The sequence below is a fragment of the Diceros bicornis genome, chromosome 7, assembly GCF_020826845.1.
Source record: "Diceros bicornis minor isolate mBicDic1 chromosome 7, mDicBic1.mat.cur, whole genome shotgun sequence".
Lineage (NCBI taxonomy): Eukaryota > Metazoa > Chordata > Mammalia > Perissodactyla > Rhinocerotidae > Diceros > Diceros bicornis.
In genome coordinates this window covers 42,571,604-42,590,354 of record NC_080746.1, presented here as the reverse complement: position 1 = coordinate 42,590,354, position 18,751 = coordinate 42,571,604, and positions in this window count along the sequence as shown.

The following is an 18,751-nucleotide window of genomic DNA, read 5'->3' as shown; positions in this document are numbered from 1 at the left end:
TGTCTTGGTGAATGTTCCATGTGAGTTTGAGAAGAATGTGTATACTATTGTTGTTGGATGAAATATTCCATAAATGTCAATTAGATCAAGTTGATTGATTATGCTGGTCAGGTCAACACCATCCTTGCTCATTTAGCCTATCAACTATTGAAGGAGGGATGTTGAAGTCTCCAACTATAATAGTGGATTTCTCTGTTTCTCCTTGCAGTTCTATCAGTTCTTGGCTCAAATATTTTCACTCTGTTGTTAGGTTGCACATATGTTCAGGATTTTTTTTTCTTGGAAAATTGACCCCTTCATCATTATGTAATGTCCATCATTTTTCTTGATAATTTTCCTTGTTCTGAAAACTCCTTTGTGTGAAATTAATATTGCTACTCTAGTTTTCTTTTGATTGATGTTAACATAGCATATCTTTCTTCTTACCTTTATTTTTAACCTATCAGTGTTATATTTAAGTGGGTTTCTCATAGACAACATGCAGTTGGGTCTTGTTTTTTAATCCACTCTGTCAGTCTCTGTTTTTTATTTGGTGTATTTAGACCATTCACATTTAAAGTGATTATTGATTTTATTAATGTCTACCATGTTTGTTCTTTGTTTATTTTCTCACCTCTTTTTCTTCCTTCTCTGGTTTTAATCAAGCATTTTATATAGTTTCATTTTATCTCCTCTCATAGCATACGAAATCTACTTCATTTAAAATTTTTTTAGTGATTTCCATAGAGTTTGCAATGTGCATTTTTAACTAATTTAAGTCTACCTTCAAATAACATGATAGTACTTCAGGTGTGCAGGGGCCTTCTAGAAGAGTATGTCTAATTGTTCCCTCCCATTTCTCATGTTACTGCTGTCATTTATCCATACGCTAAAACCACTTCATACATTGTTACTCCTATTTCTTTAATAAAGTTATTTTCTAGATAAGTTAAAAATAAGAAAAAAGTTATTTTACTATCATTATTTATTCTTCAACTCTCTTCCTATCTTTATGTAGACCCAAATTTCTGATCTTTATCATTTTCCTTGTCTCTGAAAAACATTTTTAAGGTTTTGAAAGGCAAGATTGGTGGCAGAAAATTCCCTCAGATTTTGTTTGTCTGAGAAACTCTTCATTTTCCTACACTTTTGAAGAATAATTTAACTAGATAGAAATTTCTAGATTTTTTTTTCTCTCAATATTTTAAAAGTTTTCCTCCACTTTCCGCTTGCTTGTATGGTCTGATGAAATTGTTATCTTTGTTCCTCCATAGTAAAGTATATTTTCAATTTGGCTTCTTTCTAGATTTTCACTTTCTCTTTGATTTTCTGTAGTTTGTATGCTATGCCTAGGTGTAAATTTTTTGGATTTATTCAGCTTGATGTTCTCTGTGCTTTCTAGATGTTTAGTTTGGTGTCTATCATTAATTTCAGAAAATCTCAGTCATTGTTGCTTCAAATATTTTTTCAGCTTTGTCTCTCTTCTGCTATTCCAATTATGCATATTTTATACCTTTTGAAATTGACCTATATCTTAAATATTGTGTTCTATTGTTTGCTTGTTTGTTTTTCTCTTTTCAATTCAGTTGGAAGTGTCTAATGACCTATCTTCAAGAGCACTGATTCTTTCCTCTGCCCTACCTAGTCTGCTGCTGAACCCATGGAAGGCATTCTTCATTTCTGTTACAATGTTTTTGATTTATAGGACTTCTTTTTGATTCTTTCTTAGAGTTTCCATATCTCTACTTACATCCCTCATTTATTGTTGCATGTTGTCTACTTTTTCCATTAGAATCTTTAATATATTAATAACTTATTTTATTTTATTTTATTTTAAATTTTTTGTTTATTGCAGTAACATTGGTTTATAACATTGTATAAATTTCAGGTGTACATCATTATACTTCTATTTCTGCATAGATTACATCATGTTCACCACCCAAATACTAATTATAACCCATCACCACACGCATGTGCTGAATTATCCCTTTTGCCCTCCTCCCTCCCCCCTTCCCCTCTGGTAACCACCAATCCAATCACTATCTCTATGTGTTTGTTTATTGTTGTTATCATCTACTACTTAATGAGGGAAATCATACGATATTTGACCTTCTCCCTCTGACTTATTTCACTTTGCATAATACCCTCAATGTCCATCCATGTTGGCACAAATGGCTGGATTTCATCGTTTCTTATGGCTGAGTACTATTCCATTGTGAATATATACCACATCTTCTTTACCCATTCGTCCCTTTATGGGCACTTAGGTTACTTCCAATCTTGGCTATTGTGAATAACGCTGCAATGAACACAGGGGTGCATGTGTCTTTATGCATTGGTCTTTTCAAGTTCTTTGGATAAATACCCAGCAGAGGAATAGCTGGATCAAATGGTAGTTCTATCCTTGATTTTTTGAGGAATCTCCATACTGTTTTCCATAGTGGCTGCACCAGTTTGCACTCCCACCAGCAGTGTATGAGAGTCCCCTTCTCTCCACATCCTCTCCAACACATGTTGTTTGCTGTCTTGTTAATTATAGCCATTCTGACGGGCGTGAGGTGATATCTCATTGTAGTTTTGATTTGCATTTCCCTGATAGTTAATGATTTTGAACATCTTTTCATGTGTCTCTTGGCCATCTGTATATCTTCTTTGGAGAAACGTCTGTTCAGGTTTTTTGCCCATTTTTTAATTGGGTTGTGAGTTTTTTTGTTGTTGAGATGCATGTGTTCTATATATATTTTGGAGATTAAGCCCTTATCAGATGTATGGTTTGCAAATATCTTCTCCCAATTGTTAGGTTGTCTTTTCGTTTTGTTGATGGTTTCCTTTGCTGTGTAGAAGCTTTTTAGTTTGATGTAGTGCCATTTGTTTATTTTTTCTATTGTTTCTCTTGCCCGGTCAGACATGGTGCTTGAAAATATGTCGCTAAGACCAATATCGAAGAATTACTGCCTATGTTTTCTTCTAGACGTTTCATAGTTTCAGGTCTTACATTCAAGTCTTTAATCCATTTGGAGTTAATTTTTGTGTATGGTGTAAGGTAAGGGTCTACTATCATTTTTTTGCATATGGTTATCCAATTTTCCCAACACCATTTGTTGAAGAGACTTTCTCTTCTCCATTGTATGTTCTTAGCTACTTTGTCCAAGATTAGTTGTACATAGATGTGTGGGTTTATTTCTTGGCTTTCGATTCTATTCCATTGATCTGTGTGTCTGTTTTTGTGCCAGTACCATGCTGTTTTGGTTACTATAGCTCTGTAGTATATTTTGAAATCAGGGACTGTGATACTTCCCGCTTTGTTCGTTTTTCTCAGGATTGCTTTAGCTATTCTGGGTCTTTTGTTGTTCCATATAAATTTTAGAATTCTTTGTTCTATATCTGTTTTTATGTCTGTTAATAATTGCTTTATATATTTAGGTGCACCTACATTTGGTGCGTAGATATTTACAAGTGTTATATCCTCTTGTTGGATTGTTCCCTTGATCATTATGTAATGCACTTCTTTATCTCTTTTCACAATTTTTGTTTTAAAGTCTATTTTGTCTGATATGAGTACTGCTACCCCAGCTTTCTTTTCATTGCCATTTGCATGGAGTATCTTTTTCCATCCCTTCACTTTCAGTTTGTGAGTGTCTTTAGGTCTGAAGTGTGTCTCTTGTATGCAGCATATATATGAGTCTTGTTTTTTTATCGAATCAGCCACCCTATGCCTTTTAATTGGAGCATTTATTCCATTGACGTTTAAAGTAGCTACTGATGAGTATGTACTTACTGCCATTTTTTTAACTTTTTTTTCTCAGTGTTTTAGTAGTCCTTGTCTGTTCCTTTCTTCTTCTATACAGAATTGATGGTCTCTTTAGTTTCACCTCTGTCTGAAAGCACTACTCTTTAACTCCCCTCCTCCCTCCTTTTATGTTTTTGGTATCATATCTAACCTCTTTTTTGTGCATTTGTATCCATTACCCTCTTGTCATGGAAATAGATAATTTTTCCTATTTGTGGCCTCACTTTTCCCCTTAAATCAGTCCCTTTAACATTTCTTGTAGCGCTGGTTTCTTGGTGACAAACTCCTTTAATTTTTGCTTGTCTGGGAAATTTTTGATCTCTCCTTCCATTTTGAACGATAACCTTGCTGGGTAGAGTATTCTTGGCTGTAAGTTTTTTCCTTTTAGCACTTAAATATATCATGCCACTCTCTTCTAGCCTGTAAGGTTTCTGCTGAGAAGTCAGCTGATAGCCTTATGAGATTTCATTTGTATGTAACTTGACTTTCTCTTGCGGCTTTTAGGATTCTCTCTTTATCTTTAATTCTGGACATTTTGATTATGATGTGTCTTGGTGTGGGTCTCTTTGGGTTTACCTTGTTTGGGGCTCTCTGCACTTCCTGTACCTGGATGTCTGTTTCCTTCCTTAGGTTAGGGAAGTTTTCATCTATTATTTCCTGAAATAGATTCTCTGCCCCTTTGTCTCGCTCTTCTCCTTCCAGGACACCTATAACACGGATGTTAGTGCGCTTGATGTTGTCCCAGAGGTCCCTTAGACTGTCCTCACTCTTTTTAATTCTTTTCTCTTTTACCTGTTCAGCTTGGGTAATTTCTTCTAGTCTTTCACCCAGCTCGCAGATCCGTTCTTCTGTATCCTCTACTCTGCTTTTGAGTCCCTCTGGTGAATTTTTCATTTCCAGTATTGTATTCTTCATTTCTGATTGGTTCTTTTTTATATCTTCCACTTCTTTGTTGACATTCTTACTGAGTTCATCTATTCTTCTCCCCAGATCAGTGAGCATCGTTAACACTCTTTGTTTGAACTCTGTCGGGTAGATTGCTCATTTCTGTTTCACTTAGTTCCTTTTCTGGGGTTTTGTCCTGTTCCGTTGCTTGGAATGTATTCCTTTACCTCCTCATTTTGCTTCTTTCCCTGTGCTTGTGTCTACGTATTAGGTAGGTCAGCTACGTCTTCTGCTCTTGCATAGGTGACCTTAGGTAAGTGATGGCTTAGGAGGCCTGCAGTGTGCTTCCCTCTGTTTTGAATGTTCCAGGGGTTACCCCTATGTGGGCCATGTGAGTCCTTCTGTTGTGACCTGTTTGCTCTCCCTGTAGGTGCCCTGGGAGCCGAGTTATGCTCCTGGCCAGCTGTTGTAATGCTCAGCTGCTTGTAGTTGTTGTGGGCCCTTCAGTCTCTTTATCAGGTGTGGGGAGCCCCAGCAGAGTTGGCTGCAAGTTCTAATACCACATTTGTGTTGCAGTATTTCTTTTAAGTGAGTAGGCCCCCAGCGTGGCAGGTTGTTAGGCTCAGGGCCTTACAATTGCTATAAGCCTCCAGCCTTTAGGTCTCTTGTCAGATCTCTGAGGATTGCAGCTGGGTGGGGCTGGCCTCAGGCACGGGCTCACCCAATTGTTTCAGGCTTTGGAAGGTGGGGCAAACCCCCTGCGTGGGTCTTTGAGAAGCACAAGTCTTCTGCAGCTGACAAGCCCTGGCACCCACAGGTCCACACACACAGTCAACACAGTCCTGCCACATGTGTGCGCCCTGACCTCCCGAAGTGGACCCAGTCTCTCCACGGCCCACACACTCCACCACCGCCGCCCCACACTCTCCACCCGCTCCTTGTGCAAGCCCCGCCCCACTGAAGTTGGCTCAGTTGCCAGGCTGCAGAGAATCCAGTCACCAATCTATGCAGGCCCACAAGTTGCCCGAGGGCTTGTTGTTGGGTGGGGCCAGTCTCTAGGGTGGGCTGCCTGCCCTGGCTGAGCTGGATTAAATCGGTGCCCTAGCGGGTGGGGCAGACCCTGGGCTAGCAGGCCTCAGGGAGAACTCCAATGGCGTCTGTGTCAGCAGGCCCACACCAGGCCACAACAATGGCCGCCTCCAATGTCCCAGTCCCTGGAGAGGTCTCACCCCTCACCAAGATGCACACAGGGCCTATTAGGTGAGTCTCTTTTCACCAAAGCACTGTGCACCTTTCTTTCTGGTGATTTTAGGGTGCTTTCTGAAACGAGTGAGTTTGCACATGGGCCCTTTAAGAGCCCGTTTTAGTTTCTTCGTGAACCAGCTTTTCTGGGGGTGCTCCCCAATGCTTTAGTAGCAGGCAAAGTTGGATATTATGCCACTGTCTCAATTGTGCTTGGTCCACAAAATGCCCACAGCGGGGGCGCTCCCCGGCTCATGCCCCCCGCTTCCAGGGAGGCTGCGTACCTGTGAGCTGCTCCCGGGCGGCCGTGAAGCGCTGCGTGCGGCTTGTGAAGGCGGCGTTTTTCCTCTCCAGAAGGGAGTCTCTGCCTCTTCTACCTCAGTTAGGATTGTCCGTTGTTGCGGGAGTTCCTCTTATCCAGTTTTCAGTTCTGTCTCAGGGGTAATTTTTCCATGAGTATTTGTCAATTGGCTGTGTCCGTGGGAGGAGCTGAGTTCCGAGTCTGCTTACGCCACCATCTTGACTTCCTCCAGCTAATCATTTATTTTAAATTCTCTGTCTGATAACTCCAAATCTGGGTCATATCTGAGTCAGGTTCTGATGTCTACTTTGTTTCTTCAAGCTGTCCTTTTCTTGCCTTTTAGCATGCCTTATAATTTTTGGTTGCAAACTGAGCATGCTATGTTAGATTAAAGGAACTGAGATAAATAGGCCTTTGCTGTGAGTGTTAAAGTCAATCAGGAGAGAAGTTGATCTGTGTTTATTATTTGCTATAGCTGTAAGTGCCAAAGCTTTCAAATTCTTTAGAATTCTTCAAATCATGCTTGTTTTTGTCCCTTCTATTTTCTTGAGAATTCCCTAAGAATGCCTCCTGAGTAGTGTCTGTATCTTAGAGCTCTTTTAGCTATAATCCCTTTATTATACTAGAGCCTTGTTGGTGTGGTGGTTAGGTGTGGGAGTGGGGAAGCACTCTACAATCTTATGATTAAATCTCAGTCCATGGGTTATAATCTTCACAAGTGTTTTTTAACTTTTTCTTCCACCGTTAGGTTAGACAGGAAGGATAGAGTGGGCTATAGGGAGAGAAATGCCTTTTCTCAAGATCAGATATGACTCTGGAGAATACTTCATTATGGAGAAAGCTATGGAAGTATTTCACAATGTTTTCTCTTTCCCTCTCCTTTCTGTAGTCATGAGGGTTACTTTTTGACTATTCACTATGACCACCTTGTGCAGCTCATGGTGGTAGAATCCCCAGAACTTGTGGGAGATCCCTAAGATTACAATACCCTAGGAGTTTTTCACTCTCAAGGTAGTCCACACTCAAACTCCAGCAACTCATCAAAATTACCATTTAAGTGTTCCTACTGGTTTATGAGTTTAGTGTCTTCTCTGGTTAAAGAGATCTCAGCTATGACTCTCTGGATTTGCCTATTTCTCCAGATTTGAGGGTAGTGGTTTGTCCTGCAATCTGTTTTCTCATGGTTCCAAGAAAAGTCAGTGATTTCCAGTTTGTCATGCCTTCTCTTATGGTAAGTGAGAATAGGAGTGAAGATTTCAGAGCTCTTTGCAAGTTAGAGCTGAAACTGGCAATTTATATGTTAACATTTTGTTTTCAAAATAAGACAACTGAAATCTAGAGCTAATTTTTGCATTCATAATATCAAAGTATATTTGACCAACTACCAGAAAAGCTCAAATGCCATTGGTGTTGTGAGAAATATTTTTCTTTACTATGAGGTTCCACATAAGTATTTGTCCTCATTGAGGAAAAGACTATGAGAGATTGTTGAATATAATAAAATAAAGCCTAGAATAATTTTATTCATTTCCACAACCATTCATAGCCTTAGATATTTGACAGTTTTTTCAAATATCTTAGGTATTTTTCACCCTGAGCTTAAATTATAGTGCAGATTTTTCTTTCGGTACTGTAATGAAAAAAAGTCATTTGCATCATTGCGCTTTTTTTTTTTCTTTTTAAAAAAATTTTTGGATGACATCTCTTTCTTTGACTTCAGACTTCGGAAAGGGCAATAGGGATATGAATGAGTACTGTCTCTCCTTTAAATTGCTAAGGTGGATGTGTAGTACTAAGTGACACAGTTACCTTACATAAAGTTCAGTCTAACATTGTGAAGACACTGTGGCACCTTAGGTACAACGTCAGGAATCACTTATGGGGAACAAATATGGATACAAAATTTGAGTCTCCCAATTAAACTGACTTCTGGAAGTGGACTCTATATTTGTTAGTGGATGGGTTGGAATCTCTGCCAATTTTTAAATTTAAGCCAGAGATCAGGGATGAGGGGTGAAACTATCAATGTGGTTCTTCAAAGTAAATTTCCACTTATCAGGTGAAGTGATCTACTCCATTACAGGATGCTGACATGAACATCTAAGATACCTGTATTAGAATGCAAAAATGAGCATAGTGGAGCTAGGTTCCTCTGTCCAAAACAAAACAAAACAACAGAAACAAAACAACAACAAAATAATACCTGGATCTGTGTGCATGTGTATTTGTGTGTAGGACACTAGGAGAAGAGGGAGGATGACTGTGATTGATAAGTCTCTGGGGTGGAGAGCTTGTCATATTTTAATCTTAAATATAGCTGAGATGTCTGCCACCTCAACATGGGGAAGCAGTGGACTTCCTTATGTAAAAATTAACCTAAAAATAATTGCAAATGAGTTCTTGGGACACAGCTAACATGTCCCTCACAAAGAGAAAGAGAACAGCACCGTTGAGGAAATAAGGGGTATCAATCTATGTTCAAGCAGGAAATTAGAACTGCTCTAAATATTCTCAAAATAAATAATTTATTATAGGAATATCACATGCCCTCATATATTTGACTATAGTCATTTCAGGAAATTAATGGTCATTCCTTTTCTTCTGCCTTCAAACTTTGTGTGAGATTCTTTCATTAGCAAACTATAATACGGACTATAAAAGGAAGGGGATTTGGGGAAATATAGCTCCTAGCTACTCCTTAGTATTCTGAGAAGACCTTCAAATGGTGCAGCCTTGTGCTGATTTGACCATATATAACCCTGAACAGGATTGGTAAAAATTTAAGGTGTTAAAGTTATGGGTTGTGTCTAAAACATAGTTGATGATCAATATATACGATGATTCTCTCTTTTTACAGTACTCCATCTCTCTTTAATTCACTAATCAATTCAATAAATATTTATTTTATTACATGTGTTCTGTTTACTGGGGATACTTTGTGAACAAAGAAGATAAAAACAAATTTCATGTCCTCAAGGAGCTTATATTTTTGTGAATTATGGCAGATAAAGAGCTCTATGTTCCTGGGCACATAGGAAGACTATAATTTCTAGCCCCTTGTATTGGCCTTTTACTAAATATTGGCTAAAAAAATTTAAGCCACTTTCAGAAATGGCTTCTTAAACATCCTCTTTAATCTTCTATCTTGTCTCTCATCTTTCATTGGTCACCTAAATGCAGGGAATGCAGCAGAAGATTCTGGAGAATCTCTAGGAAACAATGGAGCAACAAGAAGAAGGGAGCCTGGATTGTTTAGTTACTGCTCTGAAAGAACCTCCCAGGAGAGATGCTGTACTGTGTTAGCCTGCTCAGCCTGCCGTAACAAAGTCCCACAGACTGAGTGGCTTAAATAACAGACATTTAATTTCTCACAGTTCTAGAGGCTAGAAATCCGTGATCAAGGTGCTGGCAAATTCTGGTGAGGGCTCTCTTCCTGGCTTGTAGACAACTGCCTTCTTGCTATGTTCTCACATGGCCTTTTCTCCGTGTGTGCCAGTGGAGAGAGACAGAGTGAGAGTACAAGCTCTCTGGTGTCTCTTCTTATAAGGACACTAATTCTATTGTATGAGGGCCCCATCTTTATGATCTCATTTAATTATCCCTTAGTTACTTCCCTAGAGGAGCCATCTCCATATAGAATCACATTGGGAGTCAAAGCTTCAATATATGAATTTTTGGAGAACACAAACAGTCTATAACAGGTACCATCTTTGGGGTCGGTGAGAAAGATTAAAGAACATTAAGGGTTACTTTTACGGCAGCTATTGTTAATTATCCCGAAGAGGGGGATAAAACGTTTTTAATATGTCAGATGGGGATAAGTGCTATGAAGAAAAATAAAATAAGGAAAAAGAAATAAAAATAACTGAAGTGTAGGTACTTTATGTAAGGGGTTCAGGGAAGGCCATACTAATAAGGCAATATTTCAGGAGACACATGAAAAAAATGAGAGAGCAGGCCATATATGTACTTGCAGGGAGGAACAGAAGGAATAAAATGTACAAAGACCTTCTTATGGGAAAGCATTTGGTATGTTAAAAGAAAAGCAAAGGTACCAGTGTGGTTAGAAAGGAAAAAGGAAGAGAGTGATCAGTGATGAGGTCAGAAGTAATAGGACCTTATAGATCATAGTAAAGATATTGAATTTTACTCTGAATTAGATGAGAAAAAACTTTTTCAGAGGATTTTGGGCAGAGGTTCAGAGGAATTGGCTGCTGGGAAGAGAATAGATAGGAGGTAGCAAATGATGGAAGCAGTAACAACAATTAGGGATTTAATGCAACATACCCTTAGGTCATAGATGAGATATGGATGATAGGTGAGAGATGATGGTGGCTTGGGATAGAGTGGTAGCGGTCAAGACGGTGAGAAGTGGAAGGATTCTGGGATATTTAACAACGCATAGGATGTGGTTTATGCTCTTTGAGAATAGAGTAGGCAGCAACTAACTCTGCGTACGGAATTTCCTATGGCTTTACACAAGAGATGTCATTTGAGCTGGATATTTTACTCTCCACTTTATCGTGCAAGGTCTATTTTATTTATCAAACAAATCATAGTCCTTTTGTTTTTTTACTTCTAGATAATTAATATGGTCTTGTATGATACTCTAATTTTCATCTTCCTCTGGAATTTCTTACTTTTCCTACACTCTGCCTTCAGTCCATAGCCCCTGAATATCTTCTAGTCAAGATCCCTTAGCATCAGTCTCTTCCCTACCTCACCATGCTTGATTTATGTGATTTATCAGGTACATCTTCTCTATCTCACCATATGTACCCAAGTCTGGATAGTTGTTCATATCTTTTAAATCTACTCATATGTGGTAATTGTATATCATCTACAGTGTTGCCTTCATTTATATATATATATATATATATATATATATATATATATATATATATATATTTTTTATGAGGAGACCAGCTCTGCCAATCCTCCTCTTTTTTTTCTGAGGAAGACTGACCCTGGGCTAACATCCATGCCCATCTTCTTCCACTTTATATGGGACTCCGCCACAGCATGGCTTGCCAAGCAGTGTGTCGTTGCGTGCCTGGGATCCGAACTGGCGAACCCCGGGCCGCCGCAGCGGAGCACGCGCACTTAACCGCTTGCGCCACTGGGTCGGCCCCTTCATTAATATTTTTGAACCATTTGAATAAAACGAATAACATTTATATATGATCTCTTAAAAGTGTTTTGATATGTGTCACTTTTAGCTTAAAATATAATAGTCTTTGCTCTTTCTGAAACCAGTATGCATCTAGATAGCTTTGTGTGTTCTTAACGCAGCTATTATCATAGCACTTATTTACATGGACAGATGCACCAAACATAGATCATAATTATATTCATTCTGGATTTAATTAGAAATTGCATTGCCATATTAAACTGGGAAAGGAATGGTAATAGGACTGATATCTTCTATTCTTCTGAAATGTAATGCCAAACCCTATCAAGATGAACTATCTTATTTTACTTGAGCGGATTTGTCTGTTATTTTAATTTGCATTAATGTCAGGCCCTTCACAATAACTAGGTATGTCCTGTGTCCATGCATTATAGATCACGTGTGGAATGTAGAACAAGGTCATAAATAATTCATTTTTAGTAATAATATGGTTTTAATATCTCTGTCTCTCTCTCAGTGTTTGTCCACATTCTTATTTCTTCTCCTAATGAGTATACTTTTCTCTTCTTACTTTAAAATGCATATAAAGAGATAAAATACTTCAACTCAAGAAGCGCAAGACAGCCATCCCTGAGAGAGGAAAAACAAATGAGTTGAATTCTATGGTTATTCCATCTTACTTCCTGGAGAATTTCCAAGATATAGCAAAGTGAGAGACTACCCGGAGGGAATTGAGGAGACCATGTTGGGGGCCTGGTGAAGCTAAGCCAGCTGAAGGTCACATGGAGGGGTGCTGGTCACAGAAGAGAACTACTAGATAGAGAGATCTCCATATCTGTAGAGAGTCCCCCTTAAGACCTGGACTGTACCCCAATCAGTGGAGGCATGAGAGAAAAATACAAGAGATTGGAAATGGAAAATAAAAAAGGAGTAGAAGAAAATCTTTGGCATTCACAGAGGCCAAGGAATAATTAATTTTTCCAATAGCCAAATGGAAAAATCTCGTGATTTAAGGAACATTGGATACTCAGAAGGATGTTGTCCCAGCAGTAGGAAAAAATTAGTCTTCAACTAAAGGCTGTTTTGGTCCAAACTAAGTTTAAAAATAATCCCTAAAAGGATCAAACTATTTACAAGTAACATAACTGCTTCCTAGAACAAACATCAAGAACATTTATAGAAATACAAAGTATTCAGCACCAAAAATATAAACATCAAACTGACTCCAGTAAAAAAATTACCAGTCATAGAAAAAGTGTGAAAATAAGTCAAAAAATGAGGGAAAAATTATTAGAAACAGTTTCAAAAATAACAGGCCTGATATAATTAGTAGCATATCTTAAAACAATTATTATAATTATATTTCATATGTAGAGGAAGGTAGAAGAAAGCTTCAGAATGTTAGGGAAAAACACAGAAGATATAACAAAGACTCCAATTATTAGAGATAAAATAAACAATGCTTGAAATGATAAGTACCCCAGAGTGGATTAATGGAGATTAGATACTGACTAGATGAATTTGAGCACATGGCTATAGAGACTATTCAAATGAAATACAAACAGGGAAAAACAGAGATAATAATGAACAGAGCATCAGTGAGCTTTAGGTCAATTTCAAGTGACACAATATAGTCATAATTGAAGTCCCCCAAATGAGAAAGGAAAATAGCAAAACAAGAAATGTATTTGAAAACAATAATGACTAAATAATATTAAAATTTGGTGAAATAGTAAATCCAAATATCCAAGAATTTCAACAGAAACCAAAATATATGAAAAAGACCACAACAAGCCATATATATTAATCAAATAGCTTAAAACCAATGATTTAAAAAACTAACTTAAAAGCAGCTGGCAGAAAAATATACATATTTTCATTGATGAGATATTTTCAAGATGAGAATGACAACAGATGTCTTATTGCTATCATAATTCACAATCCAGAACACAGTGGAACAATATCTTTAATGTATTACAAAAGAAAAATGACTGTTAATCTAAAATTCTATATTCAGCAAAATCTTTTTCAAAAATGAAGGCCAGGGGCCGGCCGGGTGGCGCAGCAGTTAAGTGCACGCGCTCTGCTTCTACAGCCCGGAGTTGGCAGGTTCAGATCCCCGGTGCACGCCGATGCACCGCTTGTTAAGCCATGCTGTGGTGGCATCCCATATAAAGTAGGGGAAGATGGGCACTGATGTTAGCCCGGGGCCAATCCGCCTTGGCGAAAAAGAGGAGAATTGGCATAGGATGTTAGCTCAGGGGAGTCCTCAACACATACACAAAAAAAAAACAAATGAAGGCCAAAGACTTTTCAATCACATAGAATGAAAAGACTTCATCACTTGCAGATATGCAATATAAAAAGCAATAAAGAAAATTTTTAAGGCAAAATGAATACTATACCAGAGTGAAATCTGGATCGACACAGAGGGATGAAGAATACAAGAAATTTATTTATTAAACACACATTTACTGTTGGAAAATATAAAACAGCTTTTCCTAATTTTAAACTCTTTAGAAAGTAATTTACAGTTTATTGTAAAATTAATGTATTTTGGGCATTAAAACATATATAGAAATAAAATTTATGAAACAATAAGATAAAGGCTGGAGGGATAGATGGAAGGATACTGTTTTCTGTTTTTTATACTATATGTGAAGTTATGTAATATTACTTGAATATGAACTATGATAAGTTTATTTTTTCTCAATAAACCTCAAATCAAAAACTGAAATAACAAAGAGTTATATCTAATAAGATAACACCAAAGGTTAAATATAATCTTAAAAGATTACTCAAAATTTTTTCAGAAAAAGAAGAAAGAAAAAAGTAGAAAGAAGTACACCTGTCTTTGTTTACGGACAACATGACTGTGTAGCAAATTTTATAGACTCTACAAAAAAGCTTCTAGAACTAACAAGTGAATACAGCATGATGACAATACACAAGGTCAATATTAAAAATTAATTGTATTTCTGTATGCTATCAATCAACAACAGAAATTGGCATTTAAAATTTTCTCTACAATAACATTAAAAACAAAATATACAGAGGGATAAATTTGACAAAAGATATGGAAGATTTGCACAATGACAACTACAAAACATTGGTGAGAGAAATTAAAAAGAGATAAATAAATGGAAAGATATATGATACACATGGATCGGAAGACTCAATATTGTCAACATGCTAATTTCCCCCTAACTTGTCCACAGATTCAATGAAATACTAACCAAAATCTCAGCTGATGTTTTTGTAGAAATTTGACAAGCTGATTATAAATTTTATATCAAAATGCAGAGACCTAGAATAAATAAAACAAATTTGAAAAAGATAAACAAAGTGGAAAGACTCACACTCTTTGGTTGAAAAACTAATTATGAAGCTATAGTAATCAAATCAGAGTGATTGATGTTGGCGTAAAAATAGACAAATTGATCAATGAAACGGAATAGAGAGTCTAATAATAGACCTTCACAGATATGTTAAATTGATGTTCAACAAAAGTTCCAAAGCATTCTAATGGGAAAAGTATTACCCCTTTCCCCCCCAAAATGAACTATGTCCTTATCTCAAACGTATACACAGATAAACTGGGGATGGATCATAGACCTAAATGTAAGAGCTAAAATGATAAACCTTCTGCAAGAAATCATAGGAGAAAATAGTAATTATTTGGAATTTGGCAAATATTAATTAAAAGTGATACAAAAACAAACTATCAGAGAAAAACTATAAATTGGACTTTATCAAAATTAAATTTTTTTGCTCTTCTAAAACAACCTGTTCAGTACATGAAAAGACAAGCATAGACTGCAAAAAAAGTTTTGCAGAATATATCCAATCAAGGGCTTGTATCTGGAACATAAAGAACTCTCATTACTCAGCAATAAGATGAAAAAAATGCAATTAAAAAATGGAGACTCTACCTAATAAGGTATAAGAATGAGAAATAAATGCATGAAAATTTACTTAGCCACAGTAGTCATTAGAGAAATGCAAACTAAAAGCACAAGGAGATACTCCCACACTCCCACTGGAAAGACAAAGCAAACAAAAAACCTGACTACATCAGGTGTTGGTAAATATGTGGAAGAAATGGAATTCTCATACACTACGGGTAAAAATGTAAAATGGTAAAGTCACTTTGGAAAAAATCTGAAAATTCTTAAAAATTTAAACATAAGCCACCATAAGACCTGGCCATTCCACATCTACATATTTACTCAAAAGAAATGAGAGAATATGTCCATATCAACCTTGTTCATGAATAGTCATAGCAGCTTTATTTGGAAACAACCCAAATATCTACCAAGAGGTAAACAGATAAACAAGTTGTGACGTAACCGTTAAAAGAAATATTTCTGAGCCACAAAAAAGAACTGGGCTATTGACACATGTGACCACATGGATGGATCTCAAAATAAGCATGCTGAATGAAATAAGCCAGACAAAGAAGAATGCGTGTTATATGATTCCACTCATACATGAGTCTAGAACTTACAAATTAAACCAAAGATAGAAATTAGATCAGTGGTTGCTCCTGGATAGGCAAGGGCAGGGAAGAGAGGGAGGAAGTACAAAGAGACATAGGGAAACTTTGGAGATGATCAATATACTGATTATCTTGATTGTGGTGTTTGTTTCATGGGTGAATGCTTATCAAAATGTACTCTTCAAATATGTGCAATTTAATGCATACAAAACACACATTAATAAAGTTGTAAAAAATTGAATATTTCATTGCCTGATTTCAAGAATGGCCTGTAAACAGTATGTAGTATATACTATGACAAAAATAAATACAAGGTACTTTGGGGCCAGAGATAGAGGGATCCTTACTCTATCGAGGGGCTGCCTTATACAAACATAATCTAAAATACTGTTAATAACACTATTAGGCTATTTCTTTAAGTTTTTGTTTCTGTATGGAGAATAGCTCAATTGTACATTTTCATTTCATACTCAATATTTTACAGCAACTAATGTATTTGACAAACAAATGTTTTTTCTAACATTTCCCAGTGATGTGATACAAGTTTGAATGATTTCTTTAAACACTAGAATATGACAGATTCCATCTTTAGCTGGAGTTTTCACTGCTAGCATACAGCTAAAAAATGACCATCCCTACCAAATCTTAAAATATGCAGTGATTACATAAACCTTTATTCCCAAAGCCATTATAAGGGAGTTATATTTGGAAGAGAGGGGAATATATTAAACACTGTGAACTTGATAGTACAGCTATTTGGAGGAAATACTAACACATGTTAAGGTTTCTTCACCTACATTTGTTTGGTCTGCTAGTTAATTCTTCTTCATCTATTTTTCCCACTACTGTAATGCACAATGATTATCATTAACAATGAAACTGCATTATAACTCAAAAGTGCTTCTTTAAAAATATTTCACTGAGGTTAATCCATCAATGGAAAGAGGCATGCATGAAGGAAACACTGAATATCATTCTCCTCTACGCTGCATTGTTTCTGAAAAGTGGAAAAACTTTGGAAGTTTAGCTGACTAGTGAATATTCTCTTAAAATTTTAAAAGTGTCCTCAAGAATATTAAACATATAATTAGACTTAATATATCCTCTCTCAATTTAAATAGGACAGATTTTGTCTAATTGAATATTTGTTTTATTATTATTCAAAGATATATTTTACCAGTACCAGTTTTCTGAAATCTGTTTGGTCATTCACATTAGCTCTGACATATATACATGTTCTTTCTTTTATATATCATAATGTTTTTAAATACTAGGTATGAGAAGAATATATTTTGAATGCAGTGGAATCCATACTGTAAAGGTATCTTGGTAAATCACTTTAGAAACCAAAGAATTCTTAAAAAAAATCTACATTAAAAATAGTTAAGTTCAGTGTCCTGACCTTTGGGAGAAAAAGGCATACATAAGATCATGATAGAATACTTCAGTATTACTCACATACACATATGCACACAAACCTGGTTTAATGAAGATGATTCTTGGTGATGGGCATCCTCAGAAAGTGTGTCAAGTTTGATTAGTGATGTCTATCTTGGTTATAAAAGAGAGATATGGCAATCTTTCTGCAAACCATATCATTAAATAGGACTTATAATGTAGTTACCAGTAAGTGTTAAAAGACTTCACCAAAGGTGATAGATATTTTTCTTTATATTCCCAGAAAAGAGGCTTCAATAATTCATAATGTTGAACTGTATGTTACTAAAAGTTGTAGTTCCTATAGAATTGCTGTGACTTCCAATTTTCTTCTGTACTTCAACACATATTTTTAGTATTTCAGAATGCTTATCAACTGAAAAAATATTCTATTCTGTCATTCCTTTCAAAGGAGCTGGAAGTAAGTGATGAAACACCTTCAGTTTGGAAGTCAGTATTTACAAAACTTATCTTGAGTTATTTCTTCCTTTCTCCAGATAAATGTCTCCCACAGAGTTGTGGCTGGAGAAAAACAAAATTGAAGGCTATATTTTCCTCTTTTGACACAAGGTCAGATTCTGAATTGGTCTTGGAGCCTCAGTTAAGATCATAGCCGTTGTTCAAAAAAAGGACTTGATGTTAAATTACTGCATGTTCCATCAAAGAAAAGAATACACAGACACACACATGTACATATATAGTTCATTCGTTTGTTTGACTTTTGTCAAAATCATTTCTCAAGTTGGGGATGAGAGATGACGGAAAGTTGAAGTATATTGTGTAAGAAGATACGCCACTTCCCAAATGATACTGGACAGGCAGCATGTTTGGGAGATTTCAGAGGAGGTTTTGTTCCCACTCGTTGAGGTTTATTAGGCATGGTGATCATATGCTTTCCCTCTTAATGAGACAGTTGTTCAGTGTTCTAGAGAAATGGAAGGTATGGTAACTCTATTACTGGGTCAATCTAAGGAACGATGAGATAACACAGAAACAAATCTAGAACTTGAAGTTTATTATAAATTTCACTCAGATTTAAATTCTGATTCTACCTCATAAAACTATGTGACTTTACACAAATCTACTTAGTTTATCTGACCCTGTGCTTTTTCATTTGTAAAATGGTGATGATAGTCTTAACTCCAAGCATGACTATGAGGATTAAATAAATGAGTTAAACTATGTAAGATTCTTAGCTGAGAACCAGGAACATGGCAAGCACTTAAAAGTTATTTTTTTGTCATTTGTGTTTCAAAGTGGGTCAGCTCCAATAATTATTATTCCTAGAAGCTTTACTTTCTGAAGTTTCCCTTTACTAAGAATTAAAACTTCTTTCCTTCGGGCCTTCAGGATACATTGTTATTACCTCTGTGCTAGCCAAACATACATTATATTCTGCCTATTCTGTCTTGGTTTGTGATTGATTCTGTAGATGTCCGTTTTGTCTAGAACTCGGGACACTAAGGTCATGTCATACCTGTCCTTTAC